Below are 25581 nucleotides of genomic sequence, written 5' to 3' on the forward strand. Positions count from 1 at the left end.
CACCGCTGCTGGCACAGATGCGAGGGCAGAGGTGCAACCGCGCACCTGAGAAATTCATAGGTGACACAGGATGGAGGCAGGCAGGTTACCCTGGTGTAAATCTGACCTATCCTTCTTCTCACAAGCCTCTCTGGCTGAAATTTGGCAAACATCACAAAACTTTAGGGGAACAAACAAAAGTTGCCCTTTGGCGGAGGTGTTCGGTGCGTGAATTTGATCGCTGAATGCAAGGCATCGCCCCGAAGCCTGCTGGAAGGCGCGGCGGAGCGGGTGCCGGGCAGGAGCCGGGCGGGCAGGGCGGCGGCCGGGGCTCCGCGCTCCGCCACAGAGGCGGCAGAGAACGGGACGGGACGGGAGGCGGAGAGGGGCACGGAGCAGAAAACAGTCACCTGTCATAAATACAGTCACCTTTCATAAATACAGTCACCCGTCGTATTTATGAGGCAGAGCATCATTCATGAATAGAATGACACCTGATGTGCGGCTTTTGTTTCAAAGGATACTTCATTATTTGGAAACGTGATAAAGCGGTTCTCTGGATGAGAATATTTATACCAAATGCAGTTTCTGATGTAAGCGGATACCTGCACATCTTGATAGTACTTCCAGTCGGTAAAATATTGCGCAGCCCAACAGGAAAAGTAAAAATGATATTGCAAACAGTTGCTCTGCTTTGATTTACCTTTACTGTCTTCATCTGGAGACTTTTTTTTTGATGACCAATTTTTTACTGTCTATTAATTTTGGGAAACAGAAGTTCCCCCCCTTCTTTCTCTCTGTGTTTTATTTTCACGTCACTATTAACTCAGGAGCATTTTTGAAAAATTGATTCATGTTTATACGAACATCTTTCTTCAGATCTAACGTTAACTTTAAAGCCAAGCAGATAGGCTGAAACAAGCAAGCTAGCTTAGCCAAAACAGTTGTTGCAGAAGCGGGATTGAATGGCACCGAGTGAGAAATTTAGCTATTACTCGTTGCCAGTTAGACAGAGAATTTATTTCTATAAATCATTGGAAAATTTTAAGTCGACAATTATATTATCTCGTTTACAACTATGCGGGAAATGACGTTTAGAAAAAATAGCAATCGGACTTCACAAATGAGATATTTGCAATTGAAAGGAATCCAAATCTAGTTTCATTGGAGGCTGGCTGCTCCCCGATGAGCGCGTTTCCCACCCCACGGACACGCGTGGGGGGCGTGCCCAGCCCTGCGCCCCGCGCCCGCCGGAGTCAGACGGACGGCAAAGGTCAGAGCCCGCCGAGCCCCCCCGCCGCTCCGGGGTGCGCAGCCCCCCTCGGCACCCCTCGGATCGCTCCGCTCTGCCTCCTGACAGAGCCGAGCCCGACCTGGTGGAAACAGCCTTCCCCACAGGCAGAAATGATACCTTGGATGGTTTGCCTCTGTGTGGCTGGGTTTTGATGTGGACACATGTTTCCTTAAGCTTGTAAGTCACGAGTGACCTAGAATAACATAGCACGTACCCCTAGAGGCAAAACAACCGAAGTGAACTTTCAGGCCAGATGATATTCAAAGCCAAGTTGCGCGGAGAGCGCCGGGGCTCGTTTGTGCCAGGCAGAGCAGGGATCAGAGCCGCGGGGACGGGCGGTGCGCGGCTTCACCCACGCGCGGCCGCGCACGCCGGGCACCGCCTCGGCTCGCAGCCAGGGAACTCGTTGGGAAACTTCTCCTGAGGGAAACGGGAAGTGGGGAAACACTGCAATGAAATGGCCGTCGACACCGGGAGAGTTTACAGAGTGTTTAGGGGTGTTCTCCTTGATTTTGTTGAGATTTAGAGTCCTTAGGAAGGAGAAACCATCGGTTAAAGGAGAGACAGATTATTCTGAGCAGGCACTGTCAATAATGATTTCAAAACAAAACCACCTTTGAAAAAGGGAACAATCTTTATATATCAGAATTAAATACTTTTATTCATTTCGATATAGAAAAGCAAGCATGTCTAATTTTTTCCTAGTGTCAAGAAAAAATATTTTCGAATGTTATAACCTCCATTTTAAATAAGGTCTTGATGTATTCCCGAAATGATTGTTGTTTTCGGCTAATTTTGGTCGGGCGCTTTTTATATTTATTAGCTTTTTCTGTGGAAAAGGTAATTCTCTGGGCACCTAGAGAAAAGTTTGAGGGCTTTTATTTATTTTATTTTTTTTTTAATTTATTTTTTTTTTTTTTGCCAGCAGTTCAATTCCGTTCAGCAATTCTGCTCCTTTTGCACAGTAATGTGCTCTTCCAGAGCAAAGGGCACAGCTCAGCATCACTGCCTGTTTCAGGAATGCCCACATGGCTTGCTTTGCCTTTATGTCTTTAATTTCTAAAGGATGAGTTTTGCTGGCAGGAAGATCAAGGAAGCGTCTCTCTTCTATATTTGCTATGCTGCGCAGGTATCTGTAATTAGAATAAGACACCCAGCACAATGAGCAGCTATTGTATGAGAGTTTGAAGCGCGACAGTTCTTCTTCTGGTTCAGAATCGCTGCCTACAGTTATTCTCCGATTTCCGATGCCTATTATGTATACAATCGAGCCTATAATTACCTGCTGATTTCTTTGTAATTGTTAAAGAGAGTTTGTAGTGCTCGGGCAATATTGTCCAGTCGTTATGTCTCCAGAAGCTGTCATGAAAGCTTGAATATACTCTGTACAGTCTGCAAGTAATCAATGAAATTTACGATCTCGACCTCCCCCTCCACACACATTTCCTGTCCAAAGAAGAAAAATTGAGATATGAAGGTGTCTGGGTCTCCTTCCCAGCACCCTTACAGGGCGGCTTGGGAAGGAAAATGAGAGGCAGGCTCTGCAGTTTCACACGGTAGCGAGAGCTGCGTGGGAATTTCCCGCGGGACAGACCCCCGGGAGCGGCGGGGCTGGGCAGAGCCCCACGGGCGGCGGGGCCGGGGGCTCCGGGGGCTCCGGGGGGCTCCGGGGGGCTCTCCCCGCGCCCGCGGCCGCGGTGTCCCCGCCGCGCGTGTGCCGGTGGGGGCGGAGGGGCCGGTGCGGGGCCGGCGGGGCTGGGGCTGGCACGGCAGCCCTGCCCCGCTCCCCACCGTGCCCTGCGGCTCTGCCGGCCGCGGGGGGCGATGCCTTCGGCCCCAGCCGAGCGCCCCGCTCCCATCCGCCGCGCCCAAGGCAGCGCGGAGACGCCGCCTCCCCGCGCCCTCGAGTCTCCTCGGGGCCGTGCGCGGCCCTCGGTGGATCCCAACCCCACGGTCCGGCTGCTGCTTCCCCCAAGCCACCTCCCTGTATCCCGCCCTTCCGCGCCTTCCAGGGCCGCTGCAGCCCGGAGGGAGCCGGGGCTTCCCGCGGAGATGGTGTCACCCATCTCGGGGTGGGTTCGCCTTCGCCATCCCCCCGCAAACCGTCCCAAACGTGTCCGTGTGTTTGAGGGGGAGAGGGAGATGCTCCAGGCATCTCGCTGCTTTCCTAAACGCCGACCCGCTACGGCTTAAAAAAAAAAAAATCTGTTATTAAAGCAACATTTAGGGAGTGTGCATAATTGTATGGTTAAAAGGCATGGCTGATGCATCTCAGCTCAGAAGGTCGGATCAGGGCAGCAGCCCCCTGCCCTAAAAGATGGGGGAGGAGAGAAAAGAGGGGGGCCTGAAGTTTGACTAAAGCAGTCATAAAAAAAAAAAAAAAAAAAGAAGATAAAGGAGAAAAGCACTTGCAGGCTGACACAATGGTGAATCTGCCCTGACCCAACAATTAATCTTGAGAAGAGAATGTGACCAGATAGGGTGGGAAGTCGATTCCCCGGGGTGAATGTGTGGGACAGGAGGAGGAGGAGGGAAGGGGAATTGGGGAATTGATCTTGAGTCCCAGGACTGTCGCATCTTCTTCCAGTGGTTATCTTGCAGGGGGGTGAAACCCAGCCCTCTCGCATCCCTTCTCTGTAAGGCCCAGGTACTGCCTGCAAGTGGAGGGTGTGGGTGTATTCCCAATCCCCCCAGGGCCACCCAAACCCACCAGCTCAGGGAGCAGTTTTAGGACAGATTCACTTCTGTGGTTTCTGGGCATGGATTGGAAGGAATGGGGATACTCCAGATGGTAAAGGGACAACACTTCTTGGGCACTGAGGGGAGCACTTTTGTGGCATGGCATGGGATCTGGGTTCAAATGTCCAATGCAGGTTGTAGGCAATGCTGGGAAGCACTGGTAAAAGTTAGGTGATGCCAGCGAGATGCAGCAGTGGAGATTTGGCTCTCCATGTATTGGATGGTGCACCCAGAACATTCCAGCTGTGATCTACTGCCAGACTTGAAGCTGCCACAGCACGTTGCTGGGACATACAATGCTCTAACACCCATGTGCCCACCCATGACCCTGCCCTGCTGGAAAAAGGCTGTGTCACCCTGTTTCATGTCTGTCTGACAAAAATGCTGAAGTGAGTGCCCTGAGCCCCAGGAAGCCATCCAAGTCCCAGTCCCTGCTTACAACCCTCCAGAGGGGTGTATCTGCCTCCATTTGCAGTCCACAGCAAATGCTTCCCAGCAGCATAAACCCAGACAAGGGGCCTGATGCCCTTGTCTAAAATAATTGACTTCAACTAGGCATTTGGAAGGTGGGGATTTACTTTCAAAAATAGCTAAGGAAAGGTAGCTAGAGAGAGAGCAAGCTCTCACTAAGGATGTCTGAGTTTCATAATAAACCTTCCTCTAAGTCCCTCTCTCTTCCCAATCTCCCAATATCCTCTTGCCCAGAAACTGACTCATTCAGAGTGGGAATCCAGCCTGTGGTGGAGTTAATCAGTGAATCGTGCAGGAACACATTTTAGCCAGGGCACCAAAGCCAGTGAAACCGATACAGCACAGACCAGTCGCTTCTGTTATTTCCTCTGCTGGCATTTTAATGAAAAGGAAGTAGCTGTAATGCAATCCTTTTGGAGAAATCAACACTTCCTGCTGTTTCAAGCAAAGCAAGGAGTTCAAATCATGAGGGTTAATTCCAGGAGGGTACCATGCGTGGAGTCACATGTGAACTGAGACACTTGTTCTCCTGGAAAGAGCCAAAACTAGACCCAGTTTTTCATCTAGGATTATTTATAGCCTGTCCTACACATGTGACAATGACTGCTGTTGCTTACAAAGAAGTCAAATGCAGACTGGTGTATTTGCATGGACACTCCTGCTCTTTTTCCAACATTTCAACATCTCATGGCCTCACACAGGCCAGAATTGTCTGATTTTTTAGAAAAGGGTGTTAGTTGCACATTCATGCCTCTAACACAAAACCATTACTTGGGAAACAGCATCATTTTGCATCATTGGTTGAGCTACAGTGTGATGGGCATGCTTTTCACTGTACACATCTGTTATTAACATCAGCATTAATTAGTAGACTTGGGTGATCTTCTCTGGGCCCTTAGCAAAGGTCATTGTCACCCCAGCGGTGTCCTGGGCCCAGCAGGTGGGAAGGCCCAGCCTGCAGGAGAGTCTCAGGCCCGAGGCTGAGGAGTGGGGGCACTCAGGTTGGGCAGCGCCCGTGCTTGTTCCTGGCTGCTTTGGCGAGGAGGAGGAGGGGACAGGGAGGGGGGCCCTTGGCACACGCCATGCCCAGGGGCGTCAGGACTGGAGAGAGCCCAACACACCAATGAACTACCCTCCTTCCCTGCCCCTGAAATTCTCAGGCACAAAAGTAGCCCCAAATTATAAAAGCCTGTTCTGTGCATCAGCAACAACAACAACAACAAAAAAAAGCCCCCTATTCTCCCCTGACTTTGTTCTTTTGATTTTTTATAGATCAAAGGCAGGATAGAGAAAAAAAATTGGCAGGCGAAGATAGACATTGTTCTAGTGACAAGATGAGGGTCCCGAAAGGAGAATGCTTGCTCCATCGGAAGTGGCTGCGTGGCAAAGGGAGAAACCTCACTTTTCAAGCCCCTTTGCGAGGCATTGTCTTTGGGGCTGGCGCTGCTGCCATACAGTAGGGTCCCCATGGCAACGCAACCTGCTGCTGCTGCTGCTGCTGCCCCTCTTCCAGAGTTGAAGGCACTGAAAGGCAGCTGAAGTGACTGGGCTTAAAGAGCAACAGAATAAACAATATTTTGATTCATTGGGAGAAGAGAGAGAGGCTCCCGCCCCCCCCCCCCCGCCCCCCGACCCATGAATGCTGGCATTGTCCATGCTTTTCTGAATCTGATTTACCATATCATAACCCCTAGGAAGAAGAAAACATCAATATCCCGAAGGAATGGAGATGTTTCTATGGAAAACCTAGGAATTTTAGTCCATAACAGATCTGGTGTAAAAATCAAAGAGATCAAAGGCGGCGCTCCCAGGAGTATAGATGCGTCTCTGAATTAAAGATGGACGATGCAGACTACAAAGTACTTTTTTTCCACCCTTCTTTATTCAGGCCTCTGTTTCCATTTCAAGGGAGGCGCTGTCCCAACATCATATCTGAGCCCAGACAGTCACGGCGAACAATGCTCGCGAAGGGGGAGAAAGGCTAAAGAAAGCAAATCATAACAACCATCCGTCCTGGCAGGATTGTTTCCATTACAAACCCGAGTGCAACAATTAATTACGAAATTGAGGGGAAAAAAAAGAAAAAAAAAAAAAAAAGGGGCGAGGCTCAAGCGAAGTGATTAATATAGATGGCAAAGGCTGCGGGGAGAGGGCAGCAGGGACGGGGCTCTGTGGTTTGGGGGGCAGGTTGGCCGCCCTCCTCCACTCCCTGCATCCCGGTATATCCCAGGCCGATGGATCCCGGCTCTGACGCCTCCCCACCCGCTGTCCTGGCCGCGGGGCTGCGGTGCGGGCTGGGGGAGCGGGGCGGCCCCGAGCCCTGGGCTCTACCTGCGCGGGTGCGGGCCGTGCCCGCGGAGCGAGTGCGCGCCCGTGCGCGCCCGTGATCCATGGGCAGCTCCCAGGGTGGCTCCGGGTCTCCTCAGGTTGGCACCAGTCCACCGAGTGCCACAAAGAAAGCAAAAACACATTGACAACGTGACGAGGACAGTCAGCATCTACCAGCAGACACTTCATCACGCGCGGCCCGGCTCCTCTGTGCCAGCCGGAGCCCGGCTGTCCCCTTGGGGCGCGGGTCCTCATCTCCCTGCACAGCCATGCCCTCTGGAAGGTGAAGTTTTTCCAGGCAGACACCCCTGGCCCTTTTTCCCGGAGGCTGGGAAGCGTGGTGGGAGAAACGCGTTGTTTAGAGCCCGAGAAGATGAATATTAGAGAAGTCAATTAAGTTGTTTGGAAACACACGCAGGAAAAAAAAAGCGCTGGGACTACTGTTATGAAGAAAGCCAATTAAAATGGTTTGATAAGCATATGTATTAGCAACAAGTGTAGCACAGAGGTCAGAAACAACACTAAGTAAACAGAGTTGACAGAAGAGTGAATCTTTTGTGGCGGGTGCGCAGCTGTCCGGCCTCCCTTTGTCCGGGAGGAGGCTGGGTGCACGCTCCCTGCTGCCCTCTCCCCAACTCAATGCACAAAAACAGATTGGGATGTTCTGCATGCATAGGCAACATTGCAGCTCCAGTCCTCCCTTTTCTGTTCCTTCTTTAGGAGACAGGGCTCTCCAGACATTTTTTCCTGACAGTAACAAAGCGGGGCTGTAAAACAGTTCAGAATAGAAGGGGAGAAAGAAGAGAAAGGAGTCCCCGAGGGGGAAAAAAGCGCCATGTCACGGGACAAAAGAATAGGAAGTTGAAAATAGAAATAAAACTGAAAGCAAGAATTATCTTGTTAAACAGAGGTGCTTTTTTTTTTTTTTTTTCTGTCCAGAGTTGTCTTTGTGAAAGTTTTTAAAGTATCACGACGTGGAACAAGTGTGTAAGTCCTCACACATACTTCAGTCAAAGATTCATGAGCTTCCGAGAGCTTTGATGGCTTATTTATGTGTCAGCAAATTCTGCAGCTTAAATACTTTTGAAAAAACAGATCTGGGGTTAGTTGGAGTCCCGCAGACATGGTTTTAAATGTGCGGGGCGGGCAGGGGATTCCACCGGGGCCAGAGAAAGGAAATGAAAAGATCAAGAAGCAACGAGCAGGTTTCTTTTTATTCCAAGTGTGGAGAATAAACACAGGCCAGGTCGTTTTCTGCCGAGCCCTGTTCACACAGGGACTGAGGTGACCGCGTCGGGGTGGTGCTGGGAACACCCCGCTCGGGGACAGAGGGCACTTCCCCCGGCAGGGCAGCTGAGGTGCCAGGGCTGAGCTGTCCCCGCCGTGGGAGCCGGGCTGTGTCCCGGGGCTGTCATCCCGGTGATTTTCTCCCTTGGGTGATCAGATATTTTCGTGTGAGAACACATCACTTTCTTCTGCCGCTGCTTCCCCAGGAAAGGAAGCACTTTTAGAAAATGATGTTTCACTTAGCTAAAGCCTCGGCATCACCAGTTTGTACTCATCTTTAGTTCTGCATTTGCCTTTCTTGATTTAATGTCACCGGAGGGGGGGAATAGTTTAAAAGGATCCGGGGTTTAGGGGGGAAAAGATGCTAAGCCGGGATCATCAACAAAGTCGCAAGTACACACACACCTCCCTGACTCTGCTCTTCCTCCATGTCCAACATGGAGCCTTGCTCGCCTTTCCCGAGAAACTTTCTCGGAGACAATTTTTGTTAAACCAGAGCTGACAGGGAAACCTCAGGAGAAGCAGCGCAACTTGGTTCTCAGGGACAACACGTGTTGCCCAATGTCTCCCAAATTGTCCTCAAAACAGCCAGAGTATCTGCGGAGAGCGTCTTTTGCAGTCCCCTGAGAAAGTGATAGCTCTTGTGCGCTTTTGATCCTGGACTCTGGTTTAGTCAAGTTTTGGTTTGAAAAAGACAAATGCGAAAGTCTAAATTTTATGACTTTGGGATTTGAATATGAATCTTCGGTCTGGGCACAAGAACACACCAGTCCACTGCAAATCAGAGAGGCAAAATCATTATAGCCTGTCATTTGGGTTGTTGTTCTGTCTTTGAAGCGGAATCCAAGAGTAAACTTTTCTGATGAATCGAAGTCGTTAAATTTTAGTGCAGATGAATTATGGTTTAGCTTCTAAAATAGTGCAAATGTTTAATAAAAATCATCTCATCTGTGGCCTTTTAGAATCGCCTTGTTTCACCAGCGAAAATTCAATTTGAGGCAACTCACCCTTTTCTAAATGTCATCTTCCCAGAAAACTCCACTTATTAACATTATCAGTTTTCTCTTTCAAGTCTGTCAGTCCCATGATTTAAGGAGGCTCTTTGTCTTAAACATTTCACAATCGGAAAAAGCCGACTCGGCTCACACCGCTGCGTGATTTCGGAAGCACGGACAAACCGCCCCGCCGGCGTGTGTTCCACGTTGAAATCCCTTTGAAGGGACACTCGGGGCCCGCACCCACCGGGCCGCCGGCTGCGGGACGGGACGGGACGGGCGTGGGAGCGGGGGCGAGCTGGGGGCGGCTGCTCCGCGGGCTCTGCGCGGCCGCGGCGTCGGGCGGCTCTCGGTGGGTGCGGGTGCGCAGCTCCCACCCGTGCCCAGCGGGCTCCGCTCCCACCCACTCCCACCCATGCCCAACTCCCACCGTGCCCAACCACCTGTGCCCAGCGGGCTCCGCTCCCACCCATGCCCAACTCCCACCCGTGCCCAGTTCCCACCCGTGCCCAGCGGGCTCCGCTCCCACCCATGCCCAACTCCCACCCGTGCCCAGCGGGCTCCGCTCCCACCCGTGCCCAGCTCCCACCCGTGCCCAGCGGGCTCCGCTCCCACCCATGCCCAACTCCCACCCGTGCCCAGTTCCCACCCGTGCCCAGCGGGCTCCGCTCCCACCCGTGCCCAGCCCGGGCCGGGGTTCCTTCCCCGCTCCTCTGCCCTCCCGCGGTGGTCGCAGCTCCGGAGTGGGCAGTGCCCGCACCAACATGAACCTCAGCGAAACCAGATGCCAGGGTCTCAATAATTACTAGTGTTTTGCAGATTCTATAACCATTAAAGCATCGAATTAATGAAGTTCTGCGGCTTTCTTTAGGTCGAATGCTTTCGCTTTATTCCCACCGATGGGAGGCGGGTCAGCGCGCTCGGGCACAATGATCAGATACTTTCCAGAAGTTTGTCTGTACATCAGAACACGTTCTGAACCGATTCCAGAACACTTCGCTTCTCATCCGTGAAGCCTGCAAGCTTTGGAGAGCACAGTATAAATAGCCGGACCAGACTGTATTTGCAGCAGAGCAGACCCCGGCCCTCCCGAAGTGGCCATTTGAAGGAGGGTGTGGATTTTTTTTTTAGAGGCATTTTCCCGTAACCCCGCCCCATCACAGCTAGGTAAAGTCAATAGGCAGGGTCTAAATTACAAGTGTTTTAACGGGAGAGGGATTGACTGGATACCTCTCTCATTCATCCCCCTGCAAATAAAAATTAAAAAGTTTCCTAGACCACAGGAAAACTCGAAAACCCCGGTGACCTTACAGTTCACCCCGCACATTAAAACAGTGGCTGCACGGCTGCCTGCCTGAGAAGAAAAAGCAATAGACTTCAGCGGAAATTGAAACAAGGACATTTCTGCTAAGAACGGACTTGGTCTGGTACACCTTTTGGATCAGATCAAGACAACTGGGTTTGATTTTGCTTGGCTTTACAAGGAACACGGGAAAGAGAAAACCGCACCAAAGTGGGGCCCAGGGTTTCGGAAGGGAGCAGCTGATCAGCTCTTCACTGCGGAGCGGTGCTAGGCAGAGCAGGCAGGTACAGCTGAGCCTGCTCCGCGCTCTTGCTGCACATGGCAGCGCCCGACGAGGAGGAGGAAGAGAGGTCTCTGAACGGGCTAAAAGAGGCGCTCTCAGCACCCCCGGCTCCCTGGAGCCACGAGCGGAGCCCGTGTCCCGACCCCTCTCCCGCGCAGCTCCCGGGGTTCTCCTCCTGCGCGGTTTCCGCCATCTCCGGCCACTTGCTCACCCTGAAACAGCAATCCCGTCTGGCGCAGGGGATCTGGCCGAGACATTTCCTCCTCCTCCTCGAGGAGCTGCGCCCTGCACAGCGGCACAACCAGAGGAGAACAAGGCAGGGAACTGCCAGAGCCCTTTAGGGGACACACGGGCAGGTCAATAGACAGGCGGGAGGCACGGCCGGGGTTTCTCTGCTACTGGGGGTCACAAGGAGTGGGGGCCATTCTCAGCAGGCTCTCAGGGAAACCACCGCGGCTGGGAGAAACTTGCTGTGAAGGATTCTCCAGTACAGAGTAGCTGCGTGCAGCTTCGTTTGATCAGCAGCAATTTAGTCTGTATTTCTCCCGTGTTCAACCCCACGATTAACCCCGCGTGCCTTCCCTCGCGCGTTCTCATTCAGTTAATTTCAGGAAAAAAGGAAAAGAGAAGATAAGTGTCCCAGAGGCCTTTGGAAAGCTGAGCGCATCCCGGGGCTGGGTCAGGCTCAGCTCTCCGTGCCGCGCTGCTCGCCCGGGGCCGTTCCCTCCGCTATCCCGACATTATGTCTGTCGCGACATGAATCGGGCCCCGCCAGCGCCGCACCCTCCTGCGGGTCCAGGCTGGGTGGCCGGGGACAGCTCTAGTCCAGAGCAGTTTCTCCGACATCCTCGAAGGTGGAAAAGTTTTCTGACTTCCCAGGGCCAGAGCAGGGGCTTGGGCTCGACCGAGCTCACCAAGACCTTCTCAGGAGTATAAATATTTCAATCTTATTAAAAAAACCCAAAATCAAAACCCCAAAACAATCCTGAAGGGGGTAAGTCCCAGTGCAGGAATTTGCTGACCTCTCCATGCAGTCCCTCCCTGCCACCACATCCCCTCACTCAGGGACCTCGGTGAGCTCCGATGATAAAGGAAAAATTACTTCATTGCCAAGAGTCACATATATAGTCGCAAAGCGCTGTAAATATTTTCATTACACTAAAAAAAAACTCGATTAAAGGATACAGTTTATTGGCATAATGCGAGTGCATTTCAAAGAAACCAAATACCCAGAGTTGCTCAGCATTCAGACACTCGAGGCTACAAAGCGAGGTGCAAACAAAGCTTTTTGCGGCAGAGTAGCAGTCATGTGCGGCACCTGAAGTCAGTCACTGCTGGGGAGCTGTGTCACACACTACTCATTAACCTACTGTTCAACTCAGTTGATGTCAACTTTTTGTAAGCGAATAGAGACGCGCTCTTCCTTGGAAGATGGACGGAGCCCATCGCGGTCCTTTGGCATGCCCTCCACCCCACCGATGCCCCCGGCCCCGTCAGGGACCCCTTTTCTGTGGGACTGAGCAGCATCAGCCAGACAAAGCTTCGCCGTGTTTGATTTGCGACTTTTTGTGGCGTTCGGAGCGCACTGGACGGCTCCGGTTGCAATTACTCTCTCCCCGGGAGTGCCCCTCTGCCTCCTCGGCGTCACAGGGCACTGGGTGGCCGTGGGCGACCGGGGACAGCTCCCCCCCACCTCGGACTTCCAGTAAAAAGTCATTCTCCTCGTGGGAAAGCTGCTGTTCTCTAGGGGGATGCAACATGCTGCTGTTTTACTTTAACAAACTCAGAGCAGGAAGACAAAATTGAATTTGCCTCTACAAACCCATGGGTGCATCTGAGGCATCCTGTAGCTCAGTAACACAAAAACCTCTAAAACAGTGCCTAATGTATCCCCTACAACTCTCTAAATTTCTCATACAGCCACAAATAAAAAAAGGAATAATTTAGTCTTTCTCTCTCCTATCTCTCTCCTAAAGCACCAGCAAAACAAACGACCCTACCCAACTCTGAATTTACATAGCCCTTTAACAAGGTACAGCTGTGTCAATTTATATCACCTGTGGCTCTGGCCCATGGCTATATATATATGAGAAAGCACTGCTGCCTCTTTTTTTTTCTTTCCCCTCTTTGAATGCTCCTGCTAAGGGAGAGAAGGAGACCTAGTAGGTTACTGGTAGGTAATTAATACCTGGGTTTTGTGTGTAGAGGAAAACTAAGAAATTGTAGGCCTAGGCATGATTGGTGAGAAGATGTGGCAGAGAAAATAATTAGTGGAGAGAGGGCAAGGCATAGAAGAACTGAATATAGAAAAAGTTGTTGTTGAGGGAAAGGCCTGAGCAAGGAGTGACCACTTGCTCTCTCCACAGCAGGCAGCAGAAGAGAGCAAGCTTAAATTGTACCAAAGGGGGTTTGAGGTAGAGGTGGACTGAGGTCTCTGTATAAGAAGAGCTGAGTGTTGGAACTGACCTAAGGAGTTTTTGGGGTACTCTCCATGGTGGAGAAGCCAGACAAGGCTCTGCTAGGGATGACATGAGTGGATGATCCTGTCTTTGAGGCAGACAACTAATTCTCTTCACTCTCTCTAGTTCTATCTGATATCTTTTAGATAAGAGAAGTGACAGCTTTGGTACTCAAAAAATAGAGTAAAATAATATAAACTCAGTCTTGTAGCATCATATGCTAAAGAGGAACAGGTTTAGGCTGCAAACGGATCCTCTGTCATTGCTCCCAGGAAGTGGGACAAGTTTTGAGGATACTAAGGCAGGCTTTGGTTGTAAAGGATGAGTGTTTTGTAGAATTAGTGTGGTGTTTTAGGCATTTCATCATGTAATTACCATATTAAGAGACAAAGGGCAATCCAAGTGATAATTTGAACTTTGCAATGTGGGAGGACTGGGAGCTGGACTTGTGAGGTCCCCCAACTAATGTGTGCATCACTGAGGCTGCAGAGAGATTCCTCAGAAAACATTTTACTGTGCAGGTGAACCACTTTTCCAAAAGAAGCAAGGCTCTGACTTTTAAAATCATCATGGGTGCTAACAGCCCTGAATGTCAATGTAAGTATTAAATTTGAATTTTCCAGGCCTCTAATTCTTCTACCAACCAGATCACTAGGAATAAGGTTTAGCACATGTCCAAATACTGAAAATGTGGCTGATTTTGTACCTGTATGTGTCTGAAATCAAACAAACAACTTTTTCTTAACTGGGAGCTGAAGAAAAAATATGAAGTCTGAGGTCTCAATGTATTGAAGGAAGTGTGCAAAGAGTGGTGAAAAATATGGAGGGAGCAATTTCTAATGAAAAACAGAACACAATTTTATAGTGCTCTTCCCTGGAATTTAGTTGTCATCCAAGTGTTTCCCATGAACAATAACATTCCAGATATATCCACCTGGTAGCAATGGGCACAGCTTTAGAGTTTTAAATGGTTTTTTTTAGCATATATGAACCTGAAAACATACTTTCTACTGGGAGACAAGCTGTTCGGTGAAGAACTCCCACTCTTTCCTCTGCTTTGATATAAAATTTCTCTTTTCATTTACTAACATACTTATGGAAATAATTTGCAAACATATTGTATCTCTTAAGTTTGAGATATTATGCCATTTGTTCTTATGCAGACTCTTAAGCGAAGGCATTGTGGGGGTCCTGCTTAAACAGTGGATGTGAAGAAAGCTTCATGTATTTCATGGGTTGGTGGGTAGGGACTGTGCTGCAGCATTTCACCTCCTGCTTGTTGAACAATTGTGCATTAACTTTTCACTTTTCATCTAAAAGAAATAGCAAAAAGTTGAGTGCAGCAGCCTTAGTCACAGAGATTTTGATATAAAAATAACTTCCAGACCTAAAATAGCACATTGTTTGAGGGAAACTGAAATAAACTGTTGGTATTGGTGTGAACAACCCCATCTATTTTAACAGATTGCTAATTCAGAAGCAAAAGCTAAATTAGGAAGAATGCTGTATTAAATAAATACCACATGCACGACTCATCAGCATGTTGTTCCTCTTCATATTTAATTATACCTAGACTTCAAAGTCTACTGTTTACCTAAAGATGGAAAGAAGCCCCTTTTTTAAACAAAATGCAGCAAAATTTAGGGATTTCAGTCTTAATTGCTTCATAAAAGCATCCAGGGCACCAGCTACATGACAGGAAGAACAAACTTTACATGTGATAATTTAATTTTGCAAAGTTTGCCATGCATCTGCTTTAGGACAATAAACACAAGCAGAAGAGCAGTGCAGCAATTACAATGCCAGACAGTCGTTTGTATTGAATAGGTCATTTAGAATGGAGTTCTGGCAAGTGTAAATGTCTGCTGTGCTGCTTACAGCTCCTCTTGGGCACAATAAGATTTGTGAAAGTGTTTTCTACTTGGTGTTTCTTGAACAAACATTTTCTTTGGAGGAGTCAGGGATCTGTGTCTTTTTCTTGTTTGCTCTCCCTGAGCACAAATGACAACATAATTATTGCATGCAAGGTACTGGTGGTGTTGAGGGACTTTCAGCACATTTATGATTTTATCTAAACTCTTTTACTTCCTCTGACTAAAATTTTTCAGAAATCTATTAATTGTCTGTATAGCTCATATATAAGCCCTACAACTAATGAAATTACTATTGTTATGGATGATGGATAGTGACATTTTTACTTTCATATACCAACACCTTGTTCTGTTGTTGATCTTATGAAATCTCATAGCTTTCTGTGTAGGAAACAGACTTGCAATTAGGATTTTGTCTGTACAGATACCCGCAGTGGAGGGCTTTTTTTTTTAATTTGGTTTGGTGAATAAATAGCCTTGTATGACAATAAAGCGGACAATCTGATGTGCTGTCACTTGTGAAAAAAAATGGCAGATTAAAATGTGGTATAGACTGGTACTTCATGTAGCTGGGAGTAGGATTTCTTAACATTGCTACCACTGATGGTAAATTATTTAATGAGATTATCTGAACCTGTTCACTGCTGAAATTTAAAAAAAACAAACAAAAAAAACCCCAAAAAATCCAGCAGAGTTCCTGGATCACCCACTTTTAGCCAATTTAAAAGAGTCAGGAGGTGTAGGAATTCAGCAAAGCACTTTTTATTTTTATAAACATTGTCTCAGGGCTATGTACACCTCAGATGTAACCAAAGGTAACCCTTGCAAACCCCACAGTTCCTGCAGGATCTTGTGGTGAGGCGCATCTGTGTGGGTGCTGAGGCTTTCTGAGCTGCCTTGGCCGCTGTGCTGTGAAGCTGAGGTGGCTGGGGACACCCAGAGGTGCCACATCTGGTGCCATCGAGGACCCGGTGGTGGCTGCTGCCATCAGCCCTGCTGGCACCTGCACTGCCCACCTTGTCCTGCAAGGGCTGCTTCTCTTGGCTTTCTGGAGCACGTCCTGAGGCAGAGGGGAGGGCTCTTGGGTGAGGAGGGAGATGGCAGCTGTGTTGTAGAAACAGGACTTTGTGATTGCTTCCTTGAGATGCTTTCCTCCAGCAGCTGCGGCTCTGGGTACCATGGATTAATGTCCAATAAGTGAATCTGTTAGTAGTGTAATGCCTGGGCATTTGACAGTTTTGTGGTGTTCTCTACAGCCCAGACTGGCCGGCCTGTTCTTTACTTTCTGGGGCAGTGACAAAGCAGAAGGGCTTTTCTCAACAGTAAAGTCCTAAAAAGATTTAGTTGGGAATTCCTTTACTTCATGCACATTGTCTGTTCATTGAATTTTTAATTGACTTACTCTTGTCCTACATTCAACAATTTCAGGGAGAGGGGAATGCAACTTTGTTCCCTAGGAAAAGGTTTTATTTATTGATAGATTTTAAAATTTATTTTTTATTTATTTATTTTTAAATTTAAATCACACACCCCCGTTGCTTTTCTCAAACCTTGAAGGTAATTTCCTGGTTACAGTGTCATCCTTGTCTTACCTGGTGTGCCCTGAGATGGGCTTGCTTTGCTATGGTGAAAGACTGGAGGCTTGATTTAGTTATTTTTGCTTTGGCTTGCACAGGCTTTTTTGAGTGTTATTGGCTGTATGGTTCATCCCATCACATCAGATGGTGAATTTTTTTTCCTGAACATCAGCTATATATAGAGGCAAGGAGATAAATTTCCAGACCAAAGATTTCTGATATTCTAGGGACCTCTAATTTCAGACTGTTGTCACACTGGTGAACAGCCAGGACCTTGGCAGACTTCAGTTTTATGTGTAGCAGAGAAAAAAAATTTGAGCCTCTAGATATGATATGTCTGGCCTAATTCTGGTATGGTTCAGTGAGCTGTGCAGCGTTCTGCTTGATTTACCTCAGTGTAAACAGTGTTTGATCTCCTCCCCCAGACTGGACTGGTCCCCCCTCCCCAAGTAAGGAAGTCAGGAGAAGTTTTGATCCCTATAGTCAGAGCAGTGGCCTGGCCTCCCACAACTTGTTTTGTTTGAGGGCCTCCTCAGCCAAATCTCCTGTGTTCAATTGGATGCTGCTGCTTCCAGGATGTGCTGTTTGTGTTCAGCCTGCTGTGCTGGCACTTCTCTGCAAGCCTTTAGTGTGTCTGTGGTGCTGTGCGTACCCCAAGATGTATGGATAGCTTTTACCATGGTTTGCCTGAATTCCTTCTTTATTTTTAATGGGTCACACAGATCTGATAAGCTAATGTTTGTTTTCATCTAGATCACAGACCTCAGCAGCCTTTTGGCTGTTTGCTTGTTTGTGTGTGTGTGCAAAGTTTTATAGAAATTCAGTACTGCAGGAAGAAAATACCTCTCAGATGTGCTTCCCCCGAAAAAAAAATAATTTCTCATTTTCCAACATTATGCATAGTTATGGTATTCTGATTTAATTACATACAGAATAAATATAACATAGACCCCAAACTGGTGAGATCAGCTTTCAATCACAGCAGGCCATAAGCTCTAGTAATTAACCATACCTCCACAAACCATCCCTGCTAATAAATCCAGGGGAAAAAAAGAACACAGCAGAGGGAAAAAGGAGAAATGAAAAAGACAAGATTTTATAGCAAAGGGCCAAACAGCACCCTGATGGATACACAATCCCTCAGAAAACATAGGGGGTAAAGCATTTGTTTTCCACACAGAGGCGCCTGAAGCTGGGGATCTGGAGCTCTTCCCTTGGGCTGCTGGGGCTGAGCAGGGAGGCTGTGCCACCTCAGCCCCCTGCCCTTCCCCGCTGGCCCTGAGCCCCTTGGGGAGCCCAGAGAGGAGGTACCAGGGTACCCCCCAGCTGTGGGGGGTGCTACGGGCAAATTGCTTTGGGGAGGAGCTGGTGAGGTGAGCTCTGGGCTGCCCTGCCCAGGGTGGGGGATGATGGCAGCAGCAGTGCCCAGGGTGGGAGATGGGGGCAGCAGCCCTGCCCAGGGTGGGAGATGGGGGCAGCAGCCCTGCCCAGGGTGGGAGATGGGGGCAGCAGCACTGCCAGGTTGAGTCAAGAGACTGAGAGTCAATGTGGATTGGGAGGGCTTCACACAGATCATTGCTGCTGCTTTTTAGTGGTGCTTGAAATTTTCCACTCAGCTTCTGATGTGGCACGTGCAGCCCTTGAAAGTTCCCAAACTAGAGTCTTAACAAAAGAGATATAAAGCTGGGAGTCATTCTTCAGCTAAAAACAAACAAAATTCAAGACATTCTAAATGAAACAATGGGAATTGTAGAAAGATCACCTGTTTCATTTCAGTCAGGCCCCCAGAGATATTAAACACACTTACTTCACAGACTTAATTGCCTCAGGATGAGGCAATCCTGTATATCTTTTTTAGAACCATTAATAACCTACTTCACCTGATTGCAGCAAGTATTTTATTAGAGGATTTGTCAAATGGTAAATGCAAGGACTTTATGCACAGATAAACAACAAAAATTGACCAAATTTAGCCTCCACTTACAGCTAAAGCTCATTTTTATTTTAATCTTCCATTTAATTTGAAACTTAATAGCTTTTCAAAAATTAAACCTACGTGATTTTCCTACAACACTTATTTTGATTAAATCAAATATGCTCATTTGTACAATACTCAGTGCCTTGTTATTGAGCATTGTTGAATATGTGCAATTTTATACTTGCTCCTTTTATTCATGCCATGGCACAGAAGAAAGCAGAAATTCTAGAAAGATCATGAAAAACTAGCCATCCACAATTTATATTTGTGTTTGTTTACAAGTGTTTCTTTGCAAGCACAGAGTGCTGCCCTTCAGAAGCAGCCAAGGCATGCACACAATTGAAATGTCCCATTGCCTAGATAGTCAAAAAGGCTCTGCACATGTCAGGGTGTCTCAGTGACAAGGTAGAGCTGTGCAGTGATGGTGGACAGAGCAAGCACCGTGTTTGTGAGCAAGGGGAGGCTGCTGCTGTGTGACATCCAGCCCTCCTGGCCATGCTGAGGGGGAGCAAACTGCTGGGAATCCAGAGGACAGCAGCAAACAAACGCAGGAAGTTTGCAAATGTCTCCTTCAATGAAAGGATGCAATAATTTCCTTTCTTTAGAATTAAAAGGAATAGAATGAGTGGCCTAGTTTTTGTTTTGGGATGAAGAGGTAATAACAAAGAACAGGCCATCCATTGTTTAATTCTCTGTAGCTGTTGTTCACAATTGGCTGATATTTACAGGTAGGTAAGATTAGGCCGGATATTAGAGCAGAATTTCTAGCTGCTGGGCTGCTGAAACATGGAACAGATTGTCTGGGTGTCAGTAGAAATCTCCTTGATGGAAATTTGGAAAACCAAGTCAGATCTCTGCTGTTTGGAGGCGGGTCCATCCAGCTCCAGCTCTGGGGCTGGGCTGGTGCTCTGCTCCTCATCTCTCTGCTCATGTGGCTCTGTCCTGGGGCAAGGCCAGGCAAGCTCAGCAGAGACCTTTCTGTGACACAGCAGGAGTGTGTCTCATCCTCAGTGTGCAAGGCACGCTTCTGGCTGGGAGTTAAGACGTGGGTGGGGAATGATGTCTGTCTGCCCTGCTCTACAGAGCTAATCCACTTTCTGCTGAAGTTACTTCTAACAGAATTTTGTATTATGAATTTACACTGCCATGGTTATCTTACTTTTCTTAAACAAACCAAAAATCTAGCGTGGCTTTGGCACCATCTTCCTCAATCCTAAATGTTTTAATCTAAAATACCACTGTGGTGCCTCAGAGTGCTTGTAGTGTCACATCACTAGCCTTTGCATGATCAGTGCATCCCTCAGAGCCCTGCAGCCAGAAATTCCCTCTTCTGTCTTCTGGTGGTGGCCATGGTGGCAAATGTAGAATGGAAAAGGAAATGTGAAAGGAAAACAAAATTTCTAGAGAACGTCATTGCCTCTTCTTAGTCTCATTATTTTGATTTCCATTGAAATATATGCTACTTAAATTTAAAAAAAAGGTATAAAATATACAAACATTCCTGTGGCTATTAAAATTCATGTTATGGTATACCTGCAGATTCAGAGAACTTTTTTTGTGTATATTTGAATGGAAGCTCAAGAAGAGGTTATCAAAAAGAAAGGAAATTTCCACAGCAGAAATATTATTTCCTTATGAAATACATTATGACTTACTCTGCTGTTGTGTGCTGGTGACTTAAAGAACATTGTGGAAGATAAGGACTGATTATGAATTCTGTGCTGGTGAAGATTAAAGATCCCCCTTAATTCCTGTTGAATTATTCTAAAAGGAAAATCTCATGTCTCAGCAGTGGATTCTGGATATGTGCTGCCTCTTTGGCAGGGGAAGGCAGAGACAGGGACCCTTCAACCCCAGGCTCTGTTCTGGGGAGGGTGCACTGCCAGTTCATCAGACAAGCTCACCCCTCTGACTAGCTGCCCAAAGGAGGAAGATATTTTCATGTACAAAATGCCCCTTAGCCCTAAACCTCTCCTGAATTGTCTAAATTTCAACTAGAAACCTAACCTCAGGCACTGTTAATGCATTCTTTTTTTCTTTTTGTTTCATTAAGTGGGATATGTGCACTTAAACTGCAAAGAGAATATGATGAAGAGATAAAAATCAGCTTTTAATAATATTAGCTTATCATCAGTAATAAACTTAATAGCATTTGTATTTCAGTGATAAAAATCCAACTGGATCCAGTGCAGGATAGTCCTTTTTGAGTCAACAGAAGCCAACTTGGCACATGCTGACCACATGGGCAGGTGGTCAGTTCTGCCCTTTCTTGCAAACAGGCTTGTTCCTTCATTTTCTTCATTAGGTGCTCTTAATATCAAAGTGTTCTCGACATTCCCTTCTGAAGGAAGTGCCCTGTCTGCCACACTCACCAGCTGCTGCCTGACTTGGGCTCCCCTTGGGGCTCTTTTTTACTTCCCAGCAGTTGTTCACGTTGCTTTTTAACTGGGGGCACATCTTTGTAGAAGGATGGAGAGCGCAGCTCTGAGGGGTCTGCAGGGAGGTTGGCTGTGTGCGCTTTGCTTGCCAGGCTTCCAACTCAACATCCCTTGGTGGGTTGGATTTGAGCTTGCTATTTTTGGCTTTCAGTCTGACTAGGATGCTCCTAGGATGCCTTTCAGTCCTAGGATGCTGCCTCCTAGGAGCCCCAAATAGATCCTTTCTTTAGCTGTGTGTTGAAGTCAATCTGCTGCAACCCCTGGATGTTGAGGAGGGCTCAAGTCTGTGCTTTGCAAAGGCCAATCTCCTCACAGGGACAGGGATCACTGCTTTCAGCCTCTCCACTGGACTTAAGAATGGGAATGGTGCCAAGGTGCTTGTCATCAGATGGAACAAAGCATTGTGTACATGTTCAGATAAAAATTTTCTAAGTTATTTATTAGTTTTTTTTAAAGGTAAGGGAGGAAAAAAGTGCAAGCTGGAATATTTTATAGCAGCTCTGCAGAGAGTTTTTAGACTTTTGAGCTGTGGGATTTTATGTTCTGTTTAAGACTCATTTTAGGTGATTTATGTTCTCTTTGGATCTGGGCTCAAGGTATCAGTAAGAAGCTTATAATTTTGCAATGACCCACAGCTCTCTGGGGACTTAGATTTCTACCAGAACATTAGCTTTTATAGACAACTAGGCGTTTTCTGCACTTGAGACACTGGATCATAAAGTTATAGGACTGGAGAAGGCCTCAAGAGGTGAGCCAGTCAATCCTCCTTTCCCAGCTACAGCTAAACCCATGTTTTAGTGTTGGGATGTATATAGGAGAGAGCTTGGGAATGGGGAAAGAAGTCTGGAACATAAATAGCAGCAATTGATTTCCTAGTTTAGGATCCATGAAGGGAGAGTGATCAGAATATAAAAGCTGTAGCTTAAAATGACACTTTAATGTATATTTCTGTGCCTAAGGAAGCACACTCTCAGGAGCCCCAACACAATACCCGTTGTTAATGAAATCCCTAAGAGCACCACTGTTCCTGCTGCTTCACCCATCTGAGTTTTGAAGAACACCCTTCTCATGTTGTTGTGCTTGCTCCTCAGCAGTGCTGGTGGCAGAAAGTCTCTGTGACTTCACACAGTGTTCTTTTGGCTCTGCTTCATTCTAAGACCACTTTGCCATAGCTTCAAATTTAAATAATTTTAGTCATGGCCTGGTGAAGGCCACTCATCTTGATTGGGACCTTCACCCCCTTTACAATCAGCAGGTAGAATATAATGTTTGATGTCACCTTGGGTGATGAGCTGTTAGACAATGGCTGGCTTCTCCTCTCAGGGGTGAGGTGCTGCACGTGCAGAGCTCCATGAGCTCTGTGTGTGGGAAGCAGGATAAAAATGGATCTGTACCCATTCTTTAGACAGACATGGATGGGACCCCTTTCTCTTCAAGGAGATGGAGAACAGATTTTAAAGGATGTGAAGGCAGACCAAGAAAAGTCTTCATTTGGGACTTGTATGCATAAGAGAGGCTTTTGTTTTCTTTTGCAAATGGTTTTTGTGTCACTGTGTGGGTGGCTTTCATGGTACAGAACTGGAAAAGCATTCAAAAGGAACAAGGGAGAGCTAAAACAAAGTGTCAGAAGGGAGTTGCTGTTATTCAGGAAAGTAATCAAGGCTACTCTTGCAGGAAAGCCAGTTTTGCCAAATAACATGACTTCCTTTTCTTCAGAGAAGTATTGGTGTAGTTCCTCATCAACTGAAAAAATATTATTTCTAAAAAGAACTGTTTTCCCATAAATTCTGGATAATGGAGTTCTGAAGAACTCCAGGTATGCAGGGCACCCAGATGTGCTTCTCTAGAAAGTCTTTGTGAACTGGAAATTTTTCTCTATTTCAACTCAGTTTTTTTTCTTCGAGTCTAAGACACTGAGAGCTTGATACAAACTGTTTTGTCTGGAGTTTTAATGAGACATTAGTGGCCTGAGTTTCCCATCTTTGCTGAGCAACTCAACAAACCTTTAATCAAAATCACTGCATTCTGAAACCTGTATTTTAGATAACACTGGCATACAAAAGCAATCCAGCAAAGTTCCCATCCAGTGTCTTAATTTCTAATAATAATGAGATTTTTTTAAACTAATTTGGCTTGGCACTTACATATCTGAAAAAGATTGAAATGATGAGACCAAGGTAGGGAAAATGAGATGACGTGGCAAAGAAAATCTCAGGCAAACCTATCAGTTATGCAGTTTGTCCCCTTGTGTTCCCCAAACATTGTGCTTGGAGATAGCAGAAGTTGCCACTGAATCTTGTAGTGACTTCAACTTGCATCTCCTCTGAATCAGGAGTAGTCTATAACACAAATATATAAAACACAGACTTCATCAGAATTGCAGAAAAACCTTCTCAATGAAAAAAGCCTTTACAAAAATGAACGTTGCTGGTTTTGTTTCTTGGCAGGAGGTACTTGTTAGGTAATAGATTTCCCCCCTCCCCCCATAAAAAATTAGTGCTGTAGTAGCTGAGATTGTTTTTTCATTTCTTCTTGGCAGAGGAAAGATGTCAATTTATTTTTGCTTTTACAGCCATAACAACTCCTTGCCTTACATTTATGCACTTAGTATTTTGCCACTGTGGAACTTAGTATTTTGCATGGTGGAACAACTTCAAGTCATTCAGGCAGGTGATTCATTCTCTGAGCAAGATTGGTTGCTACGAGCAGATGAGGAGCCTGTGTTCATCAGGCACCTGTGCAGGAAATGATATTGCAGTGTTCTGTTGAAGGTAATGCTTAATGATTTCTGGATAATCTAGTTTTTCATACATTTATTTCAGATCCTTCCAACTTTTTGGTTGGTGATACTTTGTTCTTGGTCTTATTTGGCTTATTTAACCAGCTCAGTGCTCTCAACTGCATATTATTTATAAGTCTGGAAGGTTCTTCTAAAAATTTCCATAAAATGGCACTTTTATAGAAGACAAATGCATATGAAATCACAAAGAATCACATATCAAAATACCTTAACATTTATTCACTGTCTTATAATGACATCCAGGAATGGAAGAGCTCAAGTGATGTCACTTAACAAAAGCACCCAAAGTAAATTCTTTTCTACACAGTATGTAGTTAAGAACTTAAGATTTTGCCACAGGATACTAGGATGTCATAAGAGTTGAAGAGCTGATTGGACAACCTATTAGATGAAAACACAGCTGAGAGCTAGTTTTCACTGGTTTCAGCGTTCAGGAAGTTTCTGTGCAACAAATGGCTGGAATTGAGACTATTGCCATTTGCCTCCCTGAGTGTTTGGCCTCCCTCTACAGGCACCCACATCCAGCCACTGTTGGGACATGATACTCCAACAGATAAACCTTGGTTTTATCTACAACAGCTATTCAGGTACCAAACTTGGTTAATCAGGCAATCAGCCAAGGGATAAAGTACATATTTGTTTATGTAGATATACTTGCTGTTTTATTAAAAAAAAAAAAAATCCTAACTTGGAACTAACCCAAACCCCTCTGAAGTCATTGACTCCACAAGCTGACTTCCATTATAAGTTAGTTTGAAAACTGGAAATAGTAACAGCAGAAGTGTAAAACCAGAACATTTTTTTCTACTACTGTATTAGCTGATTATGCTTTAGAAAAAGTGTTGGTTAAAGAGTAGAATGGACAGACCATGACTTTCTTTTAAAACCTTATAGTTTTCAAGTATATTTTTGTACTGACATCTGGATATTTCAATATCTGAAGCAAATAGGAGCAAAACAGAAACCACCTGGATTTCTAAACTCCATATGTAGAAGATGTAAATGCTCTCAGTTTTGCCTTTCTTCCTGTTTTCTTTGATTTTTTTCTTTTCCTGCTCTACTTGTTTGTCCTATGAAAGCTTCCTAATTGCTCTATTTTGATTTTTGAGTTCCTTTAAATAAACACAATGCTGATTTCTGCAGATGTGTAGGGAAACCCTGACCTCTGCTGAAGCCTAGGGGAGACCTACCTGTTGTTGGTATGACTCCACTCCAGGACTTCACAGTGATAATCTCTGGGTCTAGGAGTGGAATTTTTATAGTTACCGTATCAGGACCAACCTAATCAAATCTAAACTTCTGTATAGGTCATGGTATGTGTTTCACTCAGTTTTCAGTGTTGAATATGCTTCTTTTGTTCATCCATGTAATAGACAACATTGAAATATTGCTTTGGGTCTGGATGTGAAATTCAGCTGTCATACAATATTTGGCTCACTAGACTTCAGTAGTTAGATGAAGAATTAATTTAGACTGTTGAATTGAAATAAATTCAGTTAATTGAAGTCAGTCAATAGGAGCTCTTTGTACATGTTTGAAAGAAGAATGTAGACCTTTTTAAGTCTAATCAACTACAGAACATTATTAAGTTCCCATAAGAAATGGTTTAAGTGCAACGTGATAATGAAAAATGAGAGTGAAAAAATTTTGTTCATTTTGAGTAGCTCTGCAATCTAGAATCTGAAAAGAAACCACTTTACATAATGGAAGGAGATACTTACAAAGCAGTCAGACTGAAAAATACCTAGAATTATAGAGGGTGGCAAATTAGAAAAGAGC

Source organism: Camarhynchus parvulus, chromosome 9, assembly GCF_901933205.1.
Source record: "Camarhynchus parvulus chromosome 9, STF_HiC, whole genome shotgun sequence".
NCBI lineage: Eukaryota > Metazoa > Chordata > Aves > Passeriformes > Thraupidae > Camarhynchus > Camarhynchus parvulus.